Here is a 24,722-nt window from a genome sequence, read left to right on the forward strand (position 1 = left end):
TGATTTACTAGTAAGTCCCTAGTAAGGTGCACTTGAGGTGCCAGGGCCTGGAAATCAAATGCTACTAGTGGGCCTGCAGCACTGGTTGTGCCACCCACATAAGTAGCTCTGTAATCATGTCTCAGACCTGCCACTGTAGTGTCTGTGTGTGTATTTTTACACTCTAAATTCGACTTGGCAAGTGTACCCACTTGCCAGGCCTAAACCTTCCCTTTTCTTACATGTAAGGCACCCCTAAGGTAGGCCCTAGGTAGCCCCAAGGGCAGGGTGCAGTGTATGGGTAAGGTAGGACATATAGTAATGTGATTTATATGTCCTGACAGTGAAATACTGCCAACTTCGTTTTTCACTGTTGCAAGGCCTGTCTCTCTCATAGGATAATATGGGGGCTACCTTTAAATATGATTAAAGTGTAGATTCCCCTAGAGAGTAGATGGACATGTGGAGTTTGGGGTCCCTGAACTCACAATTTAAAAATACATCTTTTACTAAAGTTGATTTTAAGATTGTGCGTTTTTTAGAAAGTGAGCATTTTCTTGCTTAAACCATTCTGTGACTCTGCCTTGTTTGTGGATTCCCTGTCTGGTTCAGTTTGACAGTTGGGTTGTTTTTCACCTCGCACTAGACAGTGACACAAAGGGGGCTGGGGTGTAACCTGCATTTCCTGATTAGCCATCTCTGCTAGGAGGGAGGGGTGGAGTGGTCACTCTCATCTGAAAGGACTGTGCCTGCCTGTGACAATGCCGGCTCCAACCCCCTGGTGTGTGTCTGAGGCCTTGCCTGGGCAAGGCAGAATTTCACAAGTAGGTGTGAGTCCCCTTTGAAGAAAGGTGACTTCAAAGACTAAAATGGGTATAAGAAGGGCACCCAAATCTACAGACTTTAGAAACACTTCTGGAACCAAGAGGAACCTCTGCCTGGAGAAGAGCTGATAGCTGAGGAAGAAGTGCTGCCCTGCCTGTGACTGTGCTTTGTGGAGCTTTCCTGCAGTGCTGCTTCTGCCAGAGTAAGAGGGCAAAGACTGGACTTTGTGTGCCTTCCATCTTGTGAAGAAATCTCCAAGGGCTTGATTTAGAGCTTGCCTCCTGTTGTTTGAAGTCTCAGGGACAGCAAAGACTTCTCTCTGCCAGCACCTGGAGTCTCTGGAGAGACTCCTGCTCTGACAAGTGGTGCCCTATCCAGTCCCTGGGCCCTTGAAAGGAAAGCTGGTGGAATCCAAGGAAATCGACTTTGGACGACTTCGGACCGACGCCGCTGCTGAATCCGGTAACGCCGCCTGCACCTGACGACGTGACCTTCGCTGGAACGCGACGCTCTTCGCAGGCCCGACGCCGCAGCAGCCCCGCTGAAGTCTGCGACTCCGTGGAAGTTGCCGCACCACGTCGTGACCGATGCCGCTCGAAGTATGCAGATTCAACGTTTCGCACAGACGCCGCGATCCCCGACTTCGCGCATCGGCTTGTTTTCACTCTTCACCAAAGGTACTGTACTTGGGGGTCTACACGATTCCGTGTCCAGCGCCACTGGTGTCGGCTTGTTGGAAACGACTCCGTCACGACGCCGTGTTAACATCTCATCAAAGCATTTTAGTTTCTAAGCGCTATTTTTGAGTTTAATCTTAAAAAATTCATAACTTGACTTGTGTATGTCGGATTTTTGTCGTATTGGTCTTGTTATGTTTAGATAAATATTCCCTATTTTTCTAAACCGGTGTTGTGTCATTTTGTAGTGTTTTCATTGAGTTACTGTGTGTGTTGGTACAAATACTTTACACCTAGCGCTTTGAAGTTAAGCCTACTGCTCTGCCAAGCTACCAAGGGGGTAAGCAGGGGTTAGCTGAGGGTGATTCTCTTTTATTCTGACTAGAGTGAGGGTCCTTGCTTGAACAGGGGGTAACCTGACTGTCAACCAAAGACCCCATTTCTAACATTGGTGATCAGGGGTTGGGATTTGGACTTGTATTTGTACTTGACATACAGTGATTAAGTGTACACTACTGTTTTGAGTTCAGACCACTACGTGACCACATACTACTTGTCTTGTGATTCTGCTTTTTGTTCTCTGATGTCCTCCTGGAAGTATTGCTAATATTTTTGGACTTTGGTTTTTGGTTGTGAAGCCTTTGCAGAATGGAAGTCAATTTCTGGCACCTATTTATGTATAAAAAGTGGCAGCTTAAAGCATTCTGCATGGAAAGGGGGCTGGCTGTGAACAAGAAATCCAGAAGGGAGGATCTTGAGTCAGCCCTGTTTCATTATGAATTGAAACGTTGTCAGGCAACACCACCAAATGAGTCTGAGGAGGATAACTACTCTGAGGAGGAGGACCACTCTGAGGAGGAGGGCAGTGGCCCTGAGGAGGGAACAGAAAGAGATGATTGGCTCCTAGCTCGAATCCGGATCCTGGAAGAGCTAGATGCAGAGCTTGAGAGGGCTGAGGAGAAGAGAGCCTTAGTCCTGGAAAAAGAAAGGATTACAGCTCAAGAGCTGAACTGTGAAGAGCTGAAGCTGGAGGCCATGAGGGCTGAGTCCAGTTCAGATGGTGGCAGCAAAAATCTTGTATCCAGTCCTGCTGAAGAAGTGCACATGCCCAGAGATGTGGTGCCCTACTTGAAGGAGGGAGTTAAAACAGGCCAAGAGGTTCAGGGGTATGAGGTAGCTCCAGTGATGCACAGGGTCCTTGAGGTGGATTGGGGAACTGGCATGGGGAGTCATATTCCTACTGGTGGGAGAGACACTCTACTGACTCTAGGTGAGAGTGACAGGGAGAGGGGTTCCCCCCTGGTAGAAGTCCTGGTTATGGAGTGTGAAGACATCCCAGAAGAGTGTGGGTTGAGTGTCAGTGACAGTCTGGTACTGTCTCACCAGTCTCAGGAGGGTGATGTGGGGTGCTTTTTCAAAGCAGAGTCACTGGATGGTTGGGTGAAGGGTACTTTGGTGAATTCATGTAAGGGGCTGAGTGATGTAATTGCTGGAGAGCATATGTCTAGTCATTATTTTCCAGAGCTATGCCAACACCAGGTGGAGTGTGAGTTCTCTGACCCCAGGGAGCTTACAATGGAGGCATACCTCTTGGTGAGTACCAGAGAGTCTGAAGAGGCATATGGGGGGGCTTCTGAGAGGAGTGGTCTAGGTATTTCCCAACCAGATGAGGTAGGAAAGGATTGTAGTGTCCCAGGTAGGTCCCAGTGTAGTGGGATGGGTAAGGGACCCCATGTCCAGTCTCTGAGGAGAGGGAATGGGGATGGGCTGAGGTCCAAGGTTCCCGAGATCCGGTCCCAGGTCCTGGAAGGTTCCATGAGGGAACACCAGGAGGGAAGCCTAGCCTGTACCATAGGGCCATCTGTTGAGGGAGATCACACAGTGTCAGGAGAACTTGGGGGGTCAGCTGTAGCCAGCGTCCCACCAGTTCTGGTGTCTGGCAGTACCACTCCTAGTGAGGGTGTGCAGAAGACCAGACAGAGGGTTGAGAGGGGGTTGCAGACCCCAGTGGAGAACCTGGAGGGTCAGGGGTCAGCTCTGAGAGCAGAGCCCCCCATGAATGACATTGGTGAGACCATTTCTGGGTTGGGGGGAATCCAGACTCTGTCAGATGGGCAGAGGTCAGGAGACCTGCGCCAGCCAGACTCTTGTGTGGCCCTTCGGGACACTGTGTCCCTTGAGGGGGGTAAGTGTGCCCCCCTGGAAGTCCTGGTGTGCCAGGCAGTGGTTCAACCACAGGGTGGTGACCCTGGGTTGGATGACCAGGTTCAGAGGGTAAACTCTGACCTGGTGGGGGGTAGGTATGCCCCCCAGGAATTCCTGGGTTGCCAGGCAGTGGTCCAGTCTGTGGGTACAGACCCTGGACTGGAGGATCAGGTGCAGGGGATAAACCCTGACCTGAAGGTGGGGGCGGTTTGCCCAATCACCCCCCCTGGTGTGATTTCAAGGGGTACTCTCCCTGAGGGGTGGGTGCAGAACCCTGAGAGTAGGGGAAGGGGAGAGAAAGACTCACCCCTGACCCCAGAGCAATCTAAGGGTACAGACCCTGGATTGGAAGGCCAGGTTCAGGGTGTACCCCCTGACCTGGAGGAAGGGGCTACTGCTAACAGTGCCCCTACCATGTTGTCTTCTGGGGGGGCCACTCCTAGTTGGGTGGTTCAGGACCCCAGAAGAGAGGGCAGGGGGAGGGAAGCCTCACCCCTGGCCCTGGTCCAACCTGAAGGTACAGACCCCAGGTTGGAGGATCAGTGGCAGGTTAACATCCCTGCACTGGTAGAAGAATTGTGCAGGACTGCTTCTACAAGCACCCTGACAATTTTTTACTCTGGGGGTGCCGCTCCTGGAGGGAGGGTACAGAGCCCCAGAGGGGAGGACCAGGGTCAGGTTATCTTCTCTGACCTGGTGGAAGGTAGAGTGGTCAAAGGGTGTCAGGCACCTGGGGCTACCGCCCCCCACTCTCCAGAGTCACAGTGGTTGGAGAGGCCTGAGGTCAGGCTCTCATCCCTGACAGTTGTCAGGGGTCACTGTGGCTTGCTGTCCTGGTGGACAGAGCTGCCCCTGGGGGGGGAACGAGAGTCACACCCCAGGGGTGGAGTGGGCAACACCACTGTGTTGGCCCTGGTGGTACTATCTGCCCATTGCAATACATCTGTGAGCAAAGTAAAGTTAGGCGCTGCACAGATGGTGTATGCAGATGTGGAGAAGGGTGCCCCATGGGTTAGCTTGGTGGGCCCTGAGAGTATGGACAGAGGGATCCAACTGGAGTCAGGAAGGCGTAGAACTGGAACATGCCCCTGCTGTTGTGGGCCTGGGTCCTTGTTCTATCGCCCCAATCAGGGAAATACATCAAGGTATTGATTGTTCTCCCCTGGCTTTAGGCTGGTAGGGGGTTGTGTTGGACTTTTGCTTATGCAGGGTCATCCTGAATCTTTTTGCCTCCTGCCTCCTATTTTTTTCTGACCTGTCGCTGTTGGCTTTTTAACTCTGAGCACTTTCCCCCTGCTAACCAGTGCTAAAGTGCATATGCTCTCCGTGTAAATTGTATGTAATTGGTTTATCCATGATTGGCCTATTTGATTACTAGTAAGTCCCTAGTAAGGTGCACTAGAGGTGCCAGGGCCTGTAAATCAAATGCTACTAGTGGGCCTGCAGCCCTGGTTGTGCCACCCACATAAGTAGCTCTGTAATCATGTCTCAGACCTGCCACTGCAGTGTCTGTGTGTGTATTTTTACTCTGTAAATTCGACTTGGCAAGTGTACCCACTTGCCAGGCCTAAACCTTCCCTTCCCTTTTCTTACATGTAAGGCACCCCTAAGGTAGGCCCTAGGTAGCCCCAAGGGCAGGGTACAGTGTATGGGTAATATACAGGACATATAGGGGGTCATTCTGACCCTGGCGGTCTAAGACCGCCAGGGCCACGAATGACGGAAGCACCGCCAACAGACTGGCGGTGCTTCCTAGCCCATTCTGACCGCGGCTTTGAAAACCGGGGCCGGCGGTTTCCCGCCGATTTTGACCCGTCTGGGCTAATCCGCCATGGCAGCGCTGCAAGCAGCGCTGCCATGGGGATTCTGACCCCCTTCCCGCCAGCCTGTTTCTGGCGGTTGTCACCGCCAGGAAGAGGCTGGCGGGATCGGGTGTCTTGGGGCCCCTGGGGGCCCCGGATGGCTTTTCACTGTCTGCCTAGCGGACAGTGAAATGCGCGACGGGTGCAACTGCATCCGTCGCACGGCCGCAACACCGCCGGCTCCATTCGGAGCCGGCTTCTGTGTTGCAGCCCTCCTTCCCGCTGGGCCGGCGGGAAGGTCAGAATGCCGGCAGCGGTCTTCTGACCGCGTAGCGGCCAAATGGCAGTTCCCGCCTGGCGGGCGGCAACTGCCGCCCGCCAGAGTCGGAATGACCACCATAGTAATGTGATTTATATGTCCTGACAGTGAAATACTGCCAACTTCGTTTTTCAAAGTTGCAAGGCCTGTCTCTCTCATAGGATAATATGGGGGCTACCTTTAAATATGATTAAAGTGTAGATTCCCCTAGAGAGTAGATGGACATGTGGAGTTTGGGGTCCCTGAACTCACAATTTAAAAATACATCTTTTAGTACAGTTGATTTTAAGATTGTGCGTTTGAAAATGCCACTTTTAGAAAGTGAGCATTTTCTTGCTTAAACCATTCTGTGACTCTGCCTTGTTTGTGGATTCCCTGTCTGGGTCAGTTTGACAGTTGGGTTGTTTTTCACCTCGCACTAGACAGTGACACAAAGGGGGCTGGGGTGTAACCTGCATTTCCTGATTAGCCATCTCTGCTAGGAGGGAGGGGTGGAGTGGTCACTCTCATCTGAAAGGACAGTGCCTGCCTCTGACAATGCCGGCTCCAACCCCCTGGTGTGTGTCTGAGGCCTTGCCTGGGCAAGGCAGGATTTCACAAGTAGGTGTGAGTCCCCTTTGAAGAAAGGTGACTTCAAAGACTAAAATGGGTATAAGAAGGGCACCCAAATCTACAGACTTTAGAAACACTTCTGGAACCAAGAGGAACCTATGCCTGGAGAAGAGCTGATAGCTGAGGAAGAAGTGCTGCCCTGCCTGTGACTGTGCTTTGTGGAACTTTCCTGCAGTGCTGCTTCTGCCAGAGTAAGAGGGCAAAGACTGGACTTTGTGTGCCTTCCATCTTGTGAAGAAATCTCCAAGGGCTTGATTTAGAGCTTGCCTCCTGTTGTTTGAAGTCTCAGGGACAGCAAAGACTTCTCTCTGCCAGCACCTGGAGTCTCTGGAGAGACTCCTGCTCTGACAAGTGGTGCCCTATCCAGTCCCTGGGCCCTTGAAAGGAAAGCTGGTGGAATCCAAGGAAATCGACTTTGGACGACTTCGGACCGACGCCGATGCTGAATCCGGTAACGCCGCCTGCACCTGACGACGTGACCTTCGCTGGAACGCGGCGCTCTTCGCAGGCCCAACGCCGCAGCAGCCCCGCTGAAGTCCGCGACTCCGTGGAAGTTGCCGCACCACGTCGTGACCGACGCCGCTCGAAGTGCGCGGATTCAACGTTTCGCACAGACGCCGCGATCCCCGACTTCGCGCATCGGCTTGTTTTCACTCTTCACCAAAGGTACTGTACTTGGGGGTCTACACGATTCCGTGTCCAGCGCCGCTGGTGTCGGCTTGTTGGAAACGACTCCGTCACGACGCCGTGTTAACATCTCATCGAAGCATTTTTGTTTCTAAGCGCTATTTTTGAGTTTAATCTTTAAAAATTCATAACTTGACTTGTGTATGTCGGTGTTTGTCGTTTTGGTCTTGTTTTGTTTAGATAAATATTCCCTATTTTTCTAAACCGGTGTTGTGTCATTTTGTAGTGTTTTCATTGAGTTACTGTGTGTGTTGGTACAAATACTTTACACCTAGGGCTCTGAAGTTAAGCCTACTGCTCTGCCAAGCTACCAAGGGGGTAAGCAGGGGTTAGCTGAGGGTGATTCTCTTTTACCCTGACTAGAGTGAGGGTCCTTGCTTGAACAGGGGGTAACCTGACTGTCAACCAAAGACCCAATTTCTAACACCCTTAAATATTAAACTTCCAATAATTAACTGTAATGATCACTATCCTTTCCAAATATACAAAAAAACGACAAATAACTGTCTCCTCACATTACCATTTCATCACAGACAACACCAAAATATTTATTGCATTGGACGACTTCTCACAGCATAAAGCAGTCATGATGATCAACACTATCCAAAGAAAACCTATACTAATCTATATAAAACCAAAATATACAGACTGAAACAACAAAATGTAGACATATTCCTTCACACACCTAAGCTCCAAACACTCAAAATATATCACTTTCGGTATCAATTTATCCTGATCAAATTGCCCAGTCTCTCTCACATTCACTATACTTAAGTCCCAGTGTCCATAAATGAACTAATTACATGCTAACAGAATGCCCTGCCTCTCTAAATGAGTAACAGTCTATACCACTGAATTTCCTTCAAACACACTTCCCAATACAAATATCCAAATAACCCTCCCTTCAACATAAGAGATGGACTATTGCATAAAGGTACCAGCTAACTCTTGTTCAAAATCTACAAGAAATAATTAAACTGACTCTCAGTATTCAAATCCTTCTCCAATGTCTTTAACTTATCCATCTCACCTCTATCTGACGAAAAGTATGTTCCAGGTCCACTTCTCATGGACCATGGTTAATTCTCTAAGTTATGGAAAATAAACCCTCTCTAGTCTGAGTGACATTCCTTCATGTATATTGCAAGAGATCACTTATTTTTTTTACTCTTTTAGAACTACTAATATATAACTTAGAACACACTGGACAACTGCATCTACTACAAAACTGGTATTACAGTTAAAGAATTGTTCACTGTAGTTAACCCTATTCGAATTGTACTTAAAACACTTCACCTTATCGACTCCATACTGACACATATTTCAAAAAGTCCAGGCATAAAACCACTTTTGTGGCTCTGGTACCCAGTTGCCTCCCATATTGCTAACAACCAGTGTCAAATTTTCCTACTGACCATATCTGTGATAATACTTTATCTCCTATAGGTCACAAGAGGTTTTTCAGAAATCACTCCATCTACTCCAGATGATCATCTAAGCAGATGCCAATGTTTAAAAAAAAAATAATATACTGCATTGTAGTCCAGAATATATGTAGTAATTTGTGCCAATCTGTTGGTGTTCTTCCTCCTAGGTTGCTGTACTAGAGTGGTATCCATCTCCCATAGTCCAAATCCTACTTTCAGCATCTTTCAAAAGATTCTGGCTTTAACTAAGCAACCCATTCCTAAGTGAATATCTTCACTGCAATTCCTCTGAACTTTAATCAGTTCAGCATAAGGGATCCCTCTTATAAATGATTTAGGATATAAACTATCTGCTTGTAAAACATTAGTAGTAGCAGTAGGTGTCCTAAATAATTTACTCTGAATCCTACCATTCTCAGCATTTAGTTCCACATCTGAAAAAATAATACTATTGTTGATACAACACATAGTGAAGTTCAAATTGTCTGAATTATCATTCACATAGTCCAGGTACTCTTGCAATTGTGTCCATGAGCCCATCCAAATCATCAGGATGTCATCTATAAAGCACCACAAACCCTTCCTTTTTTCCCCTTTCTTTTTTCCCTTTGTTTTCTTTTTTTCCTTTTTTTCCCCTTTTCTTCCCCCCTTTTTCCCTAGCTTTCTCTTTACTTTTTTCTTTCTTACTTCTCATCCCTCTGCCCCCACCCCTGGACTTCTCTCTTTCATGCTTTCCCATTCCCGCTTTTTCACACCAACCCTCTGCCCCCTCCTCCCTTCTTTTCTTTGTTGCTCCGAGATACAGGGCCCCGGGGCCCAATATGGGCTTGAATTCAATTACTTCTATCACCTTAGCAGAGCATTTGTCACTTGGAGCCCACGCTCGGACTTTCGATTGCTATAGCAACTGCCTGACACGCGAGCCCCAGAGTGCAGGGACTACAACTCCCAGCACTCTGGGGCCCGGATTGACACACGGCGTCTTTGATCCATCTATGTCCTTCCAGCGGGCCCTGCGGCCGGGTGCTCCAGCCCCTGGAGGCCGAGGGGCCGAAAGCAGTGTAGAATGTACTCCTCAGCCGAGGCACACGTGTGCTTAATTTACATTGATCAGCCCGTCCTTTCAAACCCCGCCGCATTCGGACCTTGGCAAACGAGCGGCTGGGACACAGACTTTTTAGGTGCATGAACACGTTGCTGCCTTTGGAGTAGTAAGTCAAAATACTCCCCAGTGGGCCCCCTTTGATTCTTCATGGCTTCTTCTCATCTACTTGCGATAAGTATCCAAGTTTGTGTGTCTATGATGTGTGTTTGTTCTCCACCAGGAGCTTTGATTACCAAATGTGCTATGCAGTGATTCTCCTGTATCAGACTAAATCAAACTAATGCAGTGATTACTCAGCAGCCCTTTTTACATTATTAACAACTTCCTACTACTAGCCTGCCAGAAAGTGGGAGCCCATCCTCCTTAGCCTAATGTCTATTTTTATTCTTGATTTTAATCCGTGTCTCCCCCACAGAGTGTGACTACAAGGGGCAACCCCCCATCGTTAGATCCCAGACCAGAGTCTAACCGCCTTTTTTCGCAGGGTAAGACCGGTAAGACCGTACTAATAGGCTTCCCTTGCCCCTAGACTTATCTTTCTTGCATGTATATGTGTGTTTTTTCCACAGCATGTTTCTGACACCTTTAGTGTGCTGTGGTTTGGAGTGAAGTGGCACAGATATTTCACAACCATTTACTTGTTATCTTATTTCTCTTTTAGGCCATACCCCCTCAATTCCTCCAGGTAGGCCTATTTTTTTAAAGCACTTATCTTCCCCATGAGCATACAATTTTGCTTCCCACCCTTAGGGATCTCCGACCCTGATTAATGCCCCAGACCTTTTGGCTCCTAGTGTGGGCAGAAACATGTTGGTCCCCAATAGAAGTTTTCAAAGAGTATATTGGCGCTTTCTGCCCTTGATTCACTTAATTTCTAGCCCAGAAGGTGCACTGAACAGGGTGAATACCCCCCAAAAAACCTGTAATCAGCAACCAAGTTACTGATAAGTTACAATTAGTTATTTTCAGGCACTCATCCAGCTAGTAATTCACAATTGATATGTTTTGAAATATGTAACCAGTATTTATTATTGACATTCATTCATTCCTAATAAATTCTCTAAATCAGTACATATTATAACTGCCTAATGTAAACGTCTGGCCTTATGATGTCACCAATAATTCCAATTTTTGTATTATAGTTCTTGTTGTAGTTTCTCAAAGTGCACACATACGCCTATACGGTATCCACAACGAGCCTTGTAGCTTTTCAAGGTCCAACATAAATCCTTTAGGTATCCATCCAAAATAAAATCCTATATGAACTTTATTTTAGGCATCCACATTACATAAGCCTTAAATCAGCCAGTTAAGGCTGATGTAATGTGGATGTCTAAAATAAAGTGCCGTATAGGCGTGTAGGAGGCTGGACTGGCTTGTAGTGAGTACCAAGGGGTACTTGCACCTTGCACCAGGCCCAGTTATCCCTTATTAGTGTATAGGGTGTCTAGCAGCTTAGGCTGATAGATAATGGTAGCTTAGCAGAGCAGCTTAGGCTGAACTAGGAGACGTGTGAAGCTACTACAGTACCACTTAGTGTCATATGCACAATATCATAAGAAAACACAATACACAGTTATACTAAAAATAAAGGTACTTTATTTTTATGACAATATGCCAAAGTATCTTAGAGTGTACCCTCAGTGAGAGGATAGGAAATATACACAAGATATATATACACAATAGCAAAAATATGCAGTATAGTCTTAGAAAACAGTGCAAACAATGTATAGTTACAATAGGATGCAATGGGGAAACATAGGGATAGGGGCAACACAAACCATATACTCCAAAAGTGGAATGTGAACCACGAATGGACCCCAAACCTATGTGACCTTGTAGAGGGTCGCTGGGACTATTAGAAAATAGTGAGAGTTAGAAAAATAACCCTCCCCAAGACCCTGAAAAGTGAGTGCAAAGTGCACCAAAGTTCCCCTAAGGACAAAATAGTCGTGTTAGAGGGAGAATGCAAGGAAAACACAAATCAGCAATGCAACAACGATGGATTCCTGTCTGAAGGTACCTGTGGAACAAGGGGACCAAGTCCAAAAGTCACAAGCAGCTCGGAGATGGGCAGATGCCCAAGAAATGCCAGCGGTTGGTGCAAAGAAGCTCTTTCTAGGCTGAAGAACTGTGAATACTGCAGGAACGACAAGGGCTAGAGACTTCCCCTTTGGAGGATGGATCCCCCACGCCTTGGAGAGTCGTGCAGAAGTGTTTTCCCGCCGGATGGACGCCAACAAGCCTTGCTACACGCAAATCGTGCGTTTGGCGTTTTTGGACGCTGCTGGGGCCCAGGAGGGACCAGAAGGTCGCAAATTGGACCTGCAGAGAGAGGGGACGTCGAGCAAGACAAAGAGCCCTCACTGAAGCAGGTAGCACCCGGAGAAGTGCCAGAAACAGGCACTACGAGGATGCGTGAAACGGTGCTCGCCGAAGTTGCACAAAGGAGTCCCACGTCGCCGGAGACCAACTTAGAAAGTCGTGCAATGCAGGTTAGAGTGCCGTGGACCCAGGCTTGGCTGTGCACACAGGATTTCCGCCGGAAGTGCACAGGGGCCGGAGAAGCTTGCAAAGTCGCGGTTCCCAGCAATGCAGCCCAGCGAGGTGAGGCAAGGACTTACCTCCACCAAACTTGGGCTGAAGAGTCACTGGACTGTGGGGGTCTCTTGGACGGTGTCGCTGGATTCGAGGGACCTCGCTCGTCGTGCTGAGAGGAGACCCAAGGGACCGGAGATGCAGCTTTTTGGTGCCTGCGGTTGCAGGGGGAAGATTCCGTCGACCCACGGGAGATTTCTTCGGAGCTTCTGGTGCAGAGGGGAGGCAGACTACCCCCACAGCATGCACAAGCAGGAAAACAGTCGAGAAGGCGGCAGGATCAGCGTTACAGAGTTGCAGTAGTCGTCTTTGCTACTATGTTGCAGGTTTGCAGGCTTCCAGCGCGGTCAGCGGTCGATTCCTTATCAGAAGGTGAAGAGGGAGATGCAGAGGAACTCGGCTGAGCTCATGCATTCGTTATCTAAAGTTTCCCCAGAGACAGAGACCCTAAATAGCCAGAAAAGAGGGTTTGGCTACCTAGGAGAGAGGAAAGGCTACTAACACCTGAAGGAGCCTATCAGCAGGAGTCTCTGACGTCACCTGGTGGCACTGGCCACTCAGAGCAGTCCAGTGTGCCAGCAGCACCTCTGTTTCCAAGATGGCAGAGGTCTGGAGCACACTGGAGGAGCTCTGGACACCTCCCAGGGGAGGTGCAGGTCAGGGGAGTGGTCACTCCCCTTTCCTTTGTCCAGTTTCGCGCCAGAGCAGGGGCTAAGGGGTCCCTGAACCGGTGTAGACTGGCTTATGCAGAATTGGGCACATCTGTGCCCAACAAAGCATTTCCAGAGGCTGGGGGAGGCTACTCCTCCCCTGCCTTCACACCATTTTCCAAAGGGAGAGGGTGTCACACCCTCTCTCAGAGGAAGTTCTTTGTTCTGCCATCCTGGGCCAGGCCTGGCTGGACCCCAGGAGGGCAGCTGCCTGTCTGAGGGGTTGGCAGCAGCAGCAGCTGCAGTGAAACCCCAGGAAGGGCAGTTTGGCAGTACCAGGGTCTGTGCTACAGACCACTGGGATCATGGGATTGTGCCAACTATGCCAGGATGGTATAGAGGGGGCAATTCCATGATCATAGACATGTTACATGGCCATATTCGGAGTTACCATGGTGAAGCTACATATAGGTAGTGACCTATATGTAGTGCACGCGTGTAATGGTGTCCCCGCACTCACAAAGTTCAGTGAATTGGCTCTGAACAATGTGGGGGCACCTTGGCTAGTGCCAGGGTGCCCTCACACTAAGTAACTTTGCACCTAACCTTTACCAGGTAAAGGTTAGACATATAGGTGACTTATAAGTTACTTAAGTGCAGTGTAAAATGGCTGTGAAATAACGTGGACGTTATTTCACTCAGGCTGCAGTGGCAGGCCTGTGTAAGAATTGTCAGAGCTCCCTATGGGTGGCAAAAGAAATGCTGCAGCCCATAGGGATCTCCTGGAACCCCAATACCCTGGGTACCTCAGTACCATATACTAGGGAATTATAAGGGTGTTCCAGTAAGCCAATGTAAATTGGTAAAAATGGTCACTAGCCTGTCAGTGACAATTTGGAAAGAAATGAGAGAGCATAACCACTGAGGTTCTGGTTAGCAGAGCCTCAGTGAGACAGTTAGGCACCACACAGGGAACATACACATGCACACCTATGAGCACTGGGGCCCTGTGTGACAGGGTCCCAGTGACACATACATATAGGCCACAAACCTATGAGCACTGGGGTCCTGACCAGCAGGATCCCAGTGACACATAACAACCATACTGAAAACATGGTGTTTTCACTATGAGCACTGAGGCCTGGCTAACAGGATCCCAGTGAGACAGTGAAAACAGTGACAAACACCCTGACATACACTCACAAACAGGCCAAAAGTGGGGGTAACAAGGCTAGAAAGAGGCTACCTTCTCACACAACCCCCCCCCCAAACGAAGGACAATAAGGCTAACCTTGGCCAGTTGAGACTTTATTGTCTAAGTGGTGATAAGTAGAGAGTAGCTCTGCAATAGACTGGTTACTCCCTTTATCATCCACTATATGGTTACTTCCCTGTGGGGATGTAAACCACCCTGTTTGAAGTTTTTTAGCTAAGTAACAATGTGAAGATGTATTTTCAGAGTTTCTATCAGTAAGTTTTAGTTTAGAGCAGTGGGAATTGTCCACTGAACCTATTTGTAGTGATGGAAATGCCAGACAGGGATGCTGTCTCAGAAAAGCCATAGCTGGGCAAAAACTTTGTCCATATGGCTGGAAGAGAGAACAGGGATGCTGTTTCTCTTGGGTTGGAGCAGGGCAGGGATGCTGTCCTATCAGCTCCACACTAGGGCAGGGATGCTGTCCTAAGTGTTGTGAGGCAGTGCAGAGTTTCTGCACTAAAGTTTCTCTGGGAGGGTTGGAGGGATGCTCCATGTTAACTAAAATGGTGCTCTTTTTCTCACCAATGTTAGTTATCCCACAGAGAGGTACTTCCACCTCAGGGAGTCCAGCTTTGCCAGCTGATGATTCCCTTGGAACAGGTGCCACCCCAGGAGAGGTTTCTCCCACCACAGGAATAGTATCCTGAATGGTAGGGTGGTTAGGGGATACTGTGATACCCTTTTTACCTGTTGATGGAGAGGGATCCTGAGTTTTCAGGCCTTCTCTCCTTTGCTTTTTCATTTCAGTAGAAATGAGAGGGAACAATTCCTCAGGGATGCCCAGCATGGCTGCATGGGCATAAAACTCTACATCAGCCCAACCTGAGGCCTCTAGGTCATTACCTAAGAGACAGTCTACAGGTAAGCTAGGTGATACCACCACCTGCTTAGGGCCAGTAACTCCACCCCAACTAAACTGAATTATAGCTAAGGGAAGAAACTTAGTGGAGTTATGGACATCAATAATTTTATACTGTTGTCCAATGATGTGTTGATCAGGGTGCACTAGGTTTTCAGTCACCAAAGTGAAACTGGCACCTGTGTCCCTGTAGGCCAAGGCCTCAACACCATTTATTGAAACTGTCTGCCTGTACTTATCCATTGTAAGGGGACAAGCAGCCAGTGTGGCAAGGCCAGTGCCACTAGGTGTGACAGAAACTGTCTTGGGACTGATTACATCAGTTTCCACTATGGACCCATAAGTGAACCCAACTACACCCTTTGCTTGACTGTTGCCAGCAGTCCCACCACTAGTACCACTACTGCTAGGGGCACTAGAGCTTGATGTATTAGTGGTGGTAGGCTCAGGGGGTTTACCTGGACAGGACTTATCCCCTGGCCTATGGCCTCTGTTTTTACACACAAAGCACCAAGGCTTTTTAATGTGTGCAGGTTGGGAAGAAGAGGAAGAATTTGTTTTATCCCCACCCTCTGAAGAGTGTTTAAGATTTGAAGTGGGATCTTTGGTTTTACCCTTATCCCCATGCTTATCTTGAGATTTTTCACCATCTTTCTTCTTAATGCCATCTTTGTCACCCCCTGTATGAACTTTTCTGTTCACCCTTGTTCTGACCCATTTGTCTGCCTTCTTTCCCAATTCTTGGGGAGAGGTCAGATCAGAGTCTACCAGGTACTGGTGCAACAAATCAGACACACAATTATTAAGTATATGCTCTCTCAGGATTGTGTTATACAGGCTGTCATAATCAGTAACTTTACTGCCATGTAACCACCCCTCCAAGGCCTTCACTGCCTGGTCAATGAAATCAACCCAGTCTTGTGAAGACTCCTTTTTGGTCTCTCTGAACTTTATCCTGTACTGTTCAGTGGTTAAGCCATAACCATCCAGGAGTGCATTCTTAAGAACTTGGAAATTATTGGCATCATTTTCTTTCACTGTAAGGAGCCTATCCCTACCTTTTCCACTAAATGATAGCCATAGGATAGCAGCCCACTGCTTTTGAGGGACATCCTGTACAGCACAGGCCCTCTCAAGTGCAGCAAACCACTTGTTAATGTCATCCCCCTCCTTATAAGGGGGAACTATCTTGTGCAGATTCCTGGAATCATGCTCTTTTGCAGGATGACTATGGGGAATACTGCTGCTGCCACCATGGGTATCTAAACCCAACTTCTGTCTTTCCCTCTCTATTTCTAAAGACTGTCTATCCAAATCCAGCTGTTGCTTCTTGAGCTTCAGTCTGGTTTGTTCCACTCTCAATCTATTGAGCTCCCTTTCTAACAATCTGTCATCAGGGTGGGTGGGAGGAACATTTCTAGATACAGAGGTATGACGGGAATGAACAGAAGGAGACCTGTCCCTTACAGAGGGCACCCTAACAGCTTGGCTACCAGCATAATGTGAGAGCACATCATCAGTATGATGTGATTCAACCTCTGTACCAACTATGCTAGACTGTCTAGTAATGGGCAGGCTGAGAAGTTTCTTTCCTGAACCTTTTCCTGGGGGAGTCCCTGGATCAGATTGAGAACCATTAGCTACTTTTTCTACAGATTGGGCACTTATGGCCTTATCCTGTACTCTAAGCATATTAATTAACAGTTCTAAAGAAGGATTCTTCCCTACACTCAAACCTCTCTCTATGCAGAGACTCCTTGCTCCTTTCCAGCTAAGGTGATCATATGCAAGTTTGGACAGTTCAACATTTTTTCCTGTGCCAGACATTTTTTTAGAGAGAGTTAAAGTGATAGAAAAAGAGAAAAAAGTTTTCAGAACTTTTTGGAAAGACAGAAAAAACTTTTTAAACTTTTAAGAACTTTTTGAAAGTTTTAGAAGTACTTTTCAGCACTTAGAAAAGAGTGAAAAGAGGAAATGCAAAACTTTTTGGCTATGTGTATATACACTGACCTTGTTTTGTATATTTTTCTCCTATGAAAAGTACAATGACAAGAGTGGTAAGTAGTCTCAAGCACTTATCCCACCACTGCACAACCAATGTAGGAGGCTGGACTGGCTTGTAGTGAGTACCAAGGGGTACTTGCACCTTGCACCAGGCCCAGTTATCCCTTATTAGTGTATAGGGTGTCTAGCAGCTTAGGCTGATAGATAATGGTAGCTTAGCAGAGCAGCTTAGGCTGAACTAGGAGACGTGTGAAGCTACTACAGTACCACTTAGTGTCATATGCACAATATCATAAGAAAACACAATACACAGTTATACTAAAAATAAAGGTACTTTATTTTTATGACAATATGCCAAAGTATCTTAGAGTGTACCCTCAGTGAGAGGATAGGAAATATACACAAGATATATATACACAATAGCAAAAATATGCAGTATAGTCTTAGAAAACAGTGCAAACAATGTATAGTTACAATAGGATGCAATGGGGAAACATAGGGATAGGGGCAACACAAACCATATACTCCAAAAGTGGAATGTGAACCACGAATGGACCCCAAACCTATGTGACCTTGTAGAGGGTCGCTGGGACTATTAGAAAATAGTGAGAGTTAGAAAAATAACCCTCCCCAAGACCCTGAAAAGTGAGTGCAAAGTGCACCAAAGTTCCCCTAAGGACAAAATAGTCGTGTTAGAGGGAGAATGCAAGGAAAACACAAATCAGCAATGCAACAACGATGGATTCCTGTCTGAAGGTACCTGTGGAACAAGGGGACCAAGTCCAAAAGTCACAAGCAGCTCGGAGATGGGCAGATGCCCAAGAAATGCCAGCGGTTGGTGCAAAGAAGCTCTTTCTAGGCTGAAGAACTGTGAATACTGCAGGAACGACAAGGGCTAGAGACTTCCCCTTTGGAGGATGGATCCCCCACGCCTTGGAGAGTCGTGCAGAAGTGTTTTCCCGCCGGATGGACGCCAACAAGCCTTGCTACACGCAAATCGTGCGTTTGGCGTTTTTGGACGCTGCTGGGGCCCAGGAGGGACCAGAAGGTCGCAAATTGGACCTGCAGAGAGAGGGGACGTCGAGCAAGACAAAGAGCCCTCACTGAAGCAGGTAGCACCCGGAGAAGTGCCAGAAACAGGCACTACGAGGATGCGTGAAACGGTGCTCGCCGAAGTTGCACAAAGGAGTCCCACGTCGCCGGAGACCAACTTAGAAAGTCGTGCAATGCAGGTTAGAGTGCCGTGGACCCAGGCTTGGCTGTGCACACAGGATTTCCGCCGGAAGTGCACAGGGGCCGGAGAAGCTTGCAAAGTCGCGGTTCCCAGCAATGCAGCCCAGCGAGGTGAGGCAAGGACTTACCTCCACCAAACTTGGGCTGAAGAGTCACTGGACTGTGGGGGTCGCTTGGACGGTGTCGCTGGATTCGAGGGACCTCACTCGTCGTGCTGAGAGGAGACCCAAGGGACCGGAGATGCAGCTTTTTGGTGCCTGCGGTTGCAGGGGGAAGATTCCGTCGACCCACGGGAGATTTCTTCGGAGCTTCTGGTACAGAGGGGAGGCAGACTACCCCCACAGCATGCACAAGCAGGAAAACAGTCGAGAAGGCGGCAGGATCAGCGTTACAGAGTTGCAGTAGTCGTCTTTGCTACTATGTTGCAGGTTTGCAGGCTTCCAGCGCGGTCAGCGGTCGATTCCTTATCAGAAGGTGAAGAGGGAGATGCAGAGGAACTCGGCTGAGCTCATGCATTCGTTATCTAAAGTTTCCCCAGAGACAGAGACCCTAAATAGCCAGAAAAGAGGGTTTGGCTACCTAGGAGAGAGGAAAGGCTACTAACACCTGAAGGAGCCTATCAGCAGGAGTCTCTGACGTCACCTGGTGGCACTGGCCACTCAGAGCAGTCCAGTGTGCCAGCAGCACCTCTGTTTCCAAGATGGCAGAGGTCTGGAGCACACTGGAGGAGCTCTGGACACCTCCCAGGGGAGGTGCAGGTCAGGGGAGTGGTCACTCCCCTTTCCTTTGTCCAGTTTCGCGCCAGAGCAGGGGCTAAGGGGTCCCTGAACCGGTGTAGACTGGCTTATGCAGAATTGGGCACATCTGTGCCCAACAAAGCATTTCCAGAGGCTGGGGGAGGCTACTCCTCCCCTGCCTTCACACCATTTTCCAAAGGGAGAGGGTGTCACACCCTCTCTCAGAGGAAGTTCTTTGTTCTGCCATCCTGGGCCAGGCCTGGCTGGACCCCAGGAGGGCAGCTGCCTGTCTGAGGGGTTGGCAGCAGCAGCAGCTGCAGTGAAACCCCAGGAAGGGCAGTTTGGCAGTACCAGGGTCTGTGCTACAGACCACTGGGATCATGGGATTGTGCCAACTATGCCAGGATGGTATAGAGGGGGCAATTCCATGATCATAGACATGTTACATGGCCATATTCGGAGTTACCATGGTGAAGCTACATATAGGTAGTGACCTATATGTAGTGCACGCGTGTAATGGTGTCCCCGCACTCACAAAGTTCAGTGAATTGGCTCTGAACAATGTGGGGGCACCTTGGCTAGTGCCAGGGTGCCCTCACACTAAGTAACTTTGCACCTAACCTTTACCAGGTAAAGGTTAGACATATAGGTGACTTATAAGTTACTTAAGTGCAGTGTAAAATGGCTGTGAAATAACGTGGACGTTATTTCACTCAGGCTGCAGTGGCAGGCCTGTGTAAGAATTGTCAGAGCTCCCTATGGGTGGCAAAAGAAATGCTGCAGCCCATAGGGATCTCCTGGAACCCCAATACCCTGGGTACCTCAGTACCATATACTAGGGAATTATAAGGGTGTTCCAGTAAGCCAATGTAAATTGGTAAAAATGGTCACTAGCCTGTCAGTGACAATTTGGAAAGAAATGAGAGAGCATAACCACTGAGGTTCTGGTTAGCAGAGCCTCAGTGAGACAGTTAGGCACCACACAGGGAACATACACATGCACACCTATGAGCACTGGGGCCCTGTGTGACAGGGTCCCAGTGACACATACATATAGGCCACAAACCTATGAGCACTGGGGTCCTGACCAGCAGGATCCCAGTGACACATAACAACCATACTGAAAACATGGTGTTTTCACTATGAGCACTGAGGCCTGGCTATCAGGATCCCAGTGAGACAGTGAAAACAGTGACAAACACCCTGACATACACTCACAAACAGGCCAAAAGTGGGGGTAACAAGGCTAGAAAGAGGCTACCTTCTCACAAGGCGTATGTGTGGACTTTGAAAAACTACATACAGAACTATACTACAAAAATTGGAGTTATTGGTGACATCATCAGGCCAGATGTATTACATGGTGCATGCTTTCTATGTTTTTGAGGTACTTTTTTAATTGTATTTCTCATGTAGGTGGTGGCCTATACTAGTATCCACACCTATGTTTGTAGTTCAACAGGCAGCACACATGGTGTGATTTGTCTGACTACACGTACTGTGTTATAACTAATTTTCCTTATGTGTAGGTATTATTTTACAACATTGAGTCCTGATGATGGTCTGAGGGACCTCTGACTGCCACCACAGACCGAAACATGGATATCAACTTTTATTCATTTGACAAGCTGAATTGAAAAACCATGATATTGCTTGAACTGGGACTGAAAACTAGTAATTATTGTGCAAGAAAGTGTCAAGAGGAGGGTTATAACCCCTTCCTGGATCTTCTGTTGGGATACAATTGTGTGATCTAGGGGGATTCTATACAGTGTTGTTGTCTATGGGATGGACATACCTTGTATTTGTTGTAAATTTTTTGAACTTCCTGAATCCTATTGGTTAATATATTGGATTTGAACAGTACAGAGTTGTCTTATTCATTAATTGAAGACAGAATTTGATGTGCACAAATTATATCCAAAAAATTACTCTAGGAGCATGGGTTGCCCCTAAGTGTGCTGATTAACTTTCTACAAGTAGTGTATTCAGAATTTAATTTAAAATCCAACTGCACCATAAGTTGTGGTTTTAAATTGTGCTTCTAGAAACACCAGTCTTGTAAAATCTAGCTCTTCCTAATTGGACGTTATACTGCTATCTAGGCTGTCTATGGCCTACCTCAGGGTGACTTACATGTATTAAAAACAAAGGCTTGGGCCTGGCAAAAGGTATACTTTGCCAGGTTAAGATGACAGTTTTGAACTGCATACACAGGCTCTGCAGTGGTAGGCCTGAGATATGTATAGAAGGCTACTTAAGAGGGTGGCACAATCTGTGCTGCAGGCCCACTGGTAGCATTTAACTTGCAGGCCCTGGGCACAGGTAGCGAACTGCAGTAGGGGCTAATAAGTAAATGAAACATGACAATTGGGTAGATGCCAATGCTGCCATGTTTTAGGGAAAGAGCATAATCACCTTAGAACTGGTTAGCAGTGGTAAAGTGTGCCGAATCCTAAGGCCAGCAAAATGAAGTCAGCAAGAACTGGAGGTCTGTAGGAAAAATTTTGTGGAAACCACTCCAAGAATGCCAGGTCTAACAAACTGTGAGCAGCAAAATGTGGATGGGAAAACCTGTGCAGCGGCAGTGTCACTTGGTCGAACGGCAGCAACTGGATTAGGCTGGACCAAGCAGGAACTGGAGGTCACAGGCAAGTGGCTGGCTAAGTTCCCAGGTGCCTACTAGTGTGGTTGTGTTGTGGCCTGCATTACGTAGGCGCTGGGTGGGGGGCAGGGCTTCTGTTGGTGGGAAGAACAGTGAGTGGGAAAGCCTGGGCAGGAAAATCCAGCCACTGCAGTGTCACTTAGTCAAACAGCTGCAAATGGATCAGACTGGAAGAAGCAAGAACTGAAGGCCACAGGTATGTGGCAGGCTAGCTGCCCAGGTGCCTACTGTGTATTTGATTCATCTAATTTGCTTATTTGAATTTCCAGCAAGGCTATGGTAGATAGCTACGAAAATAGAAATTAAATGTCATATGTGCTCTGCAGTATTTATCTACACCACCAGCATATAGGATAAAAGTGTCTGGCTCCAGAAGGTACCATTACACGTTGGCTCTTCTGTAGTTTAAATCACTGCAGTATAAAATAACAAGAAAAATTATTTGGCCATGTAAAAAAAACTACTTTTATTTATTAATTAAGTTGCCCCACAAAGTGCCTTGTAAGTCCAAAGGGTTGGGTGCATAATACATAAAATGTAGTCATACTGGATATTAATGAAAAGCAGGTGCCATGACCAACAGTTCCAAAAACAATCTGTAATGGTAAATGCTAAAATGAGATTCTAAATATAAGATACTTTATTGAATGGTTGCCTGGGGAAATGATTAACAGGTCAATCAAAGTTCTTTGCCCATCTCTTATCAAAAAATTAAAGTGAGTAGAGTTCTTCAGTGGAAAGGCAACTTTATAAATGTGATATTTAGCTGCTTGAGAGTCAACTAGTTTAGACTCGGTTTGCCTGACAAATCTGTTTCAGGCGTGAAATTACCTGTGATCCTGAAGAATATAGGAGGCTATGCTCCAGGACAATAGGTTGCCTAAGGCACAAGAAGTTTGCCGTGGTCATAACATTGTCCATAAATGAGGGATTAAGCATATAGGAAGTACACAGGAATAGTTGACAACACAAAGCAATTTTCCTAGTTCTTTTTTCACAATACAAAGATAAACATTTCCAACACTGGCAAAAATTGGGATTCAGTCTTCTTTTCTACCTCTGGTGGACTGGGACAAAGTGCTGAGTCTTCCTTCAGAGAATGCATTGTCCGGGGGCAAAATATCTTGGCTTCTCCTGAGGGACACTTTTTACTGAGAAGAAAACGGCATCCCTATGACTGCAATGGTGAAGGTATACAGCTTAGTGGAGCCCTGCATGGCTATAGCTGGCAGCCTGCCCTGCTGCTGCATTTCGAGAACCGAAAAAGTGAGTAATCTAAATGTAAAACATCTGTTCGAGTGTCATAGTTATCACCGAGGTAACCGTGTTCTCTACAAAATCCTGCCTTTTCCTACTCTGAGCTTTTGTCATCATAAAGGGAGGCTTCAAAGGAATCTCAATAATGTTGTTTTCATATTTGAGCTACCCTCACTTGTTTTAGCATTCTGCCACACTGGAGGACATTGTGATCCAAAAAATCCCAGGTAAAATCTTTGACTGGTGTGACCCATTTGGCTTACCAGACCTCTACTCCATCTCAGTCAACAATAAATCGCATCTCGTCCTGATCAACTGTGAACTGTAAATTTCAAATGCCATTTTGATATTTCTTGTTGTTTTTTACTTAAACTTTTATTTTAAAATTCATAACCCTGGTTCCATAAACTCAATTCTAATCAAATTGTTGTCTATTGCTTTGTTATATTTTGCTTGGTTTTTCTGAATTGGTTTGTACATTTTCTAGCACTTTTTAAATATTTTACCAACATTTGGTACTGCTCAAACTTACATACAAGTCTCTGTGGAATTTCCCGATGCTTGTGCCACTGCAGCTAGGGGTTCAGTGTATTACATGGGTATGAGTACCCAACCCAAATTAATAATCCAAATTCTGACAATAAACATCAGTTTAGGATGAACACAAACTTTATCACTTGTCTGTAATGGTATTGAAGAGGTACGTATGTGAATATACAGCAGCACAGAACACCACTTATTTGACGGTGTTCTCGGGTCCACCACCACTGTGAGTTGGCAGTAATACCGCTAAGGTCTAAACCAGGCTCTAAATCTTTTCATTATAAGTCTTCAATCTGCTGCATTGTTGGTGATGGAAATAAAAGTTTTAAGAAATTGGGATATTAATTGAGGGGAGTGAGCCTCCCTCAAATAATGATCTCAATGCTTAGCGGGGTGAACCAACTAATTTAAGTGATAAAAATTGAATAAGTAGAACCAGTAGTATGAGTTGTTAAAGTCATAGTTAAAAATAGGACCAGTAGGCTTAAAGCTCCAACTGGGTTTATCTGGTTGTGCTACAATGGATCAAAGTAAAAAATTAAGAATGACCACGATGGAGCACAGGTCGGATATGTGGACCGGGTTTGTGATGGTTAAAGGTATACCATTGGACTTAGAAACTTTTGCAGAGAAAAAGTGGTTGTCAGTGGGGCAAGCTGATCTGAAGCAGGGCTTGATGATGGCAGTTTGCAGAAGAGTGGGGCTCCAGTGTAGTCATTGAAAAATATGGAAAAGATCTGAGTGGGCAAAATGCAAAGGTAATGTCCAGGACAGCCTCAATGTCTTGGTTTGCTGCTCAGCGTTGGTCTTGATGAAACCCTCTATGTTCAGAGTTAGAAACTTTTATGGAAGTCAGAACTTCAGTAGGAAAACCAGCAAGCTGAAGCCAATCAACGGTTCAATGTTGACTGTTCTGGTTTCAACAGTGATACTGGCTTCCATCAGTTCTCCAGGCACAGAGGTGCCAAAAAGTTTCCAAGTCCAGCTATGGCAGTGTGGGTCGGAGGAGTACATTAACATCAGCGAAAGGTCTAGGACCTGGAAGGCCCCAATTGGGGTTTAGGACTCATTCCAAAAGAGACCAGAAGCAGGACCCATGGTAGGTCCAACGGGAACTGGTTAGCTGGCCAGTTTCAGGCTAAGGGTCTATGGAAGCTTGTTGTGTTCTGTAGCTCAAACAAGAGGTTAGCCAATTGACCCCTGTAGTACCTTCTGGTGTTCTGAGTTCAAGGCAAACAGGTCCACTCTTCCATCACGTTCTTCAGACAGCAGGACAGTCC

At 47.1% G+C, this 24,722-nt stretch overlaps 1 protein-coding gene across 3 annotated transcripts in view; it reads left to right on the forward strand.

Moving 5' to 3' along the window:
- SLC2A9 (solute carrier family 2 member 9) overlaps nt 1-24,722 on the forward strand; it is a 1,837,553-nt gene that overhangs the window by 928,359 nt on the left and 884,472 nt on the right. The gene's annotated exons all lie outside the window — the stretch shown is intronic.

This window comes from Pleurodeles waltl, chromosome 1_2 (assembly GCF_031143425.1).
Source record: "Pleurodeles waltl isolate 20211129_DDA chromosome 1_2, aPleWal1.hap1.20221129, whole genome shotgun sequence".
Classification (NCBI taxonomy): Eukaryota; Metazoa; Chordata; class Amphibia; order Caudata; family Salamandridae; genus Pleurodeles; species Pleurodeles waltl.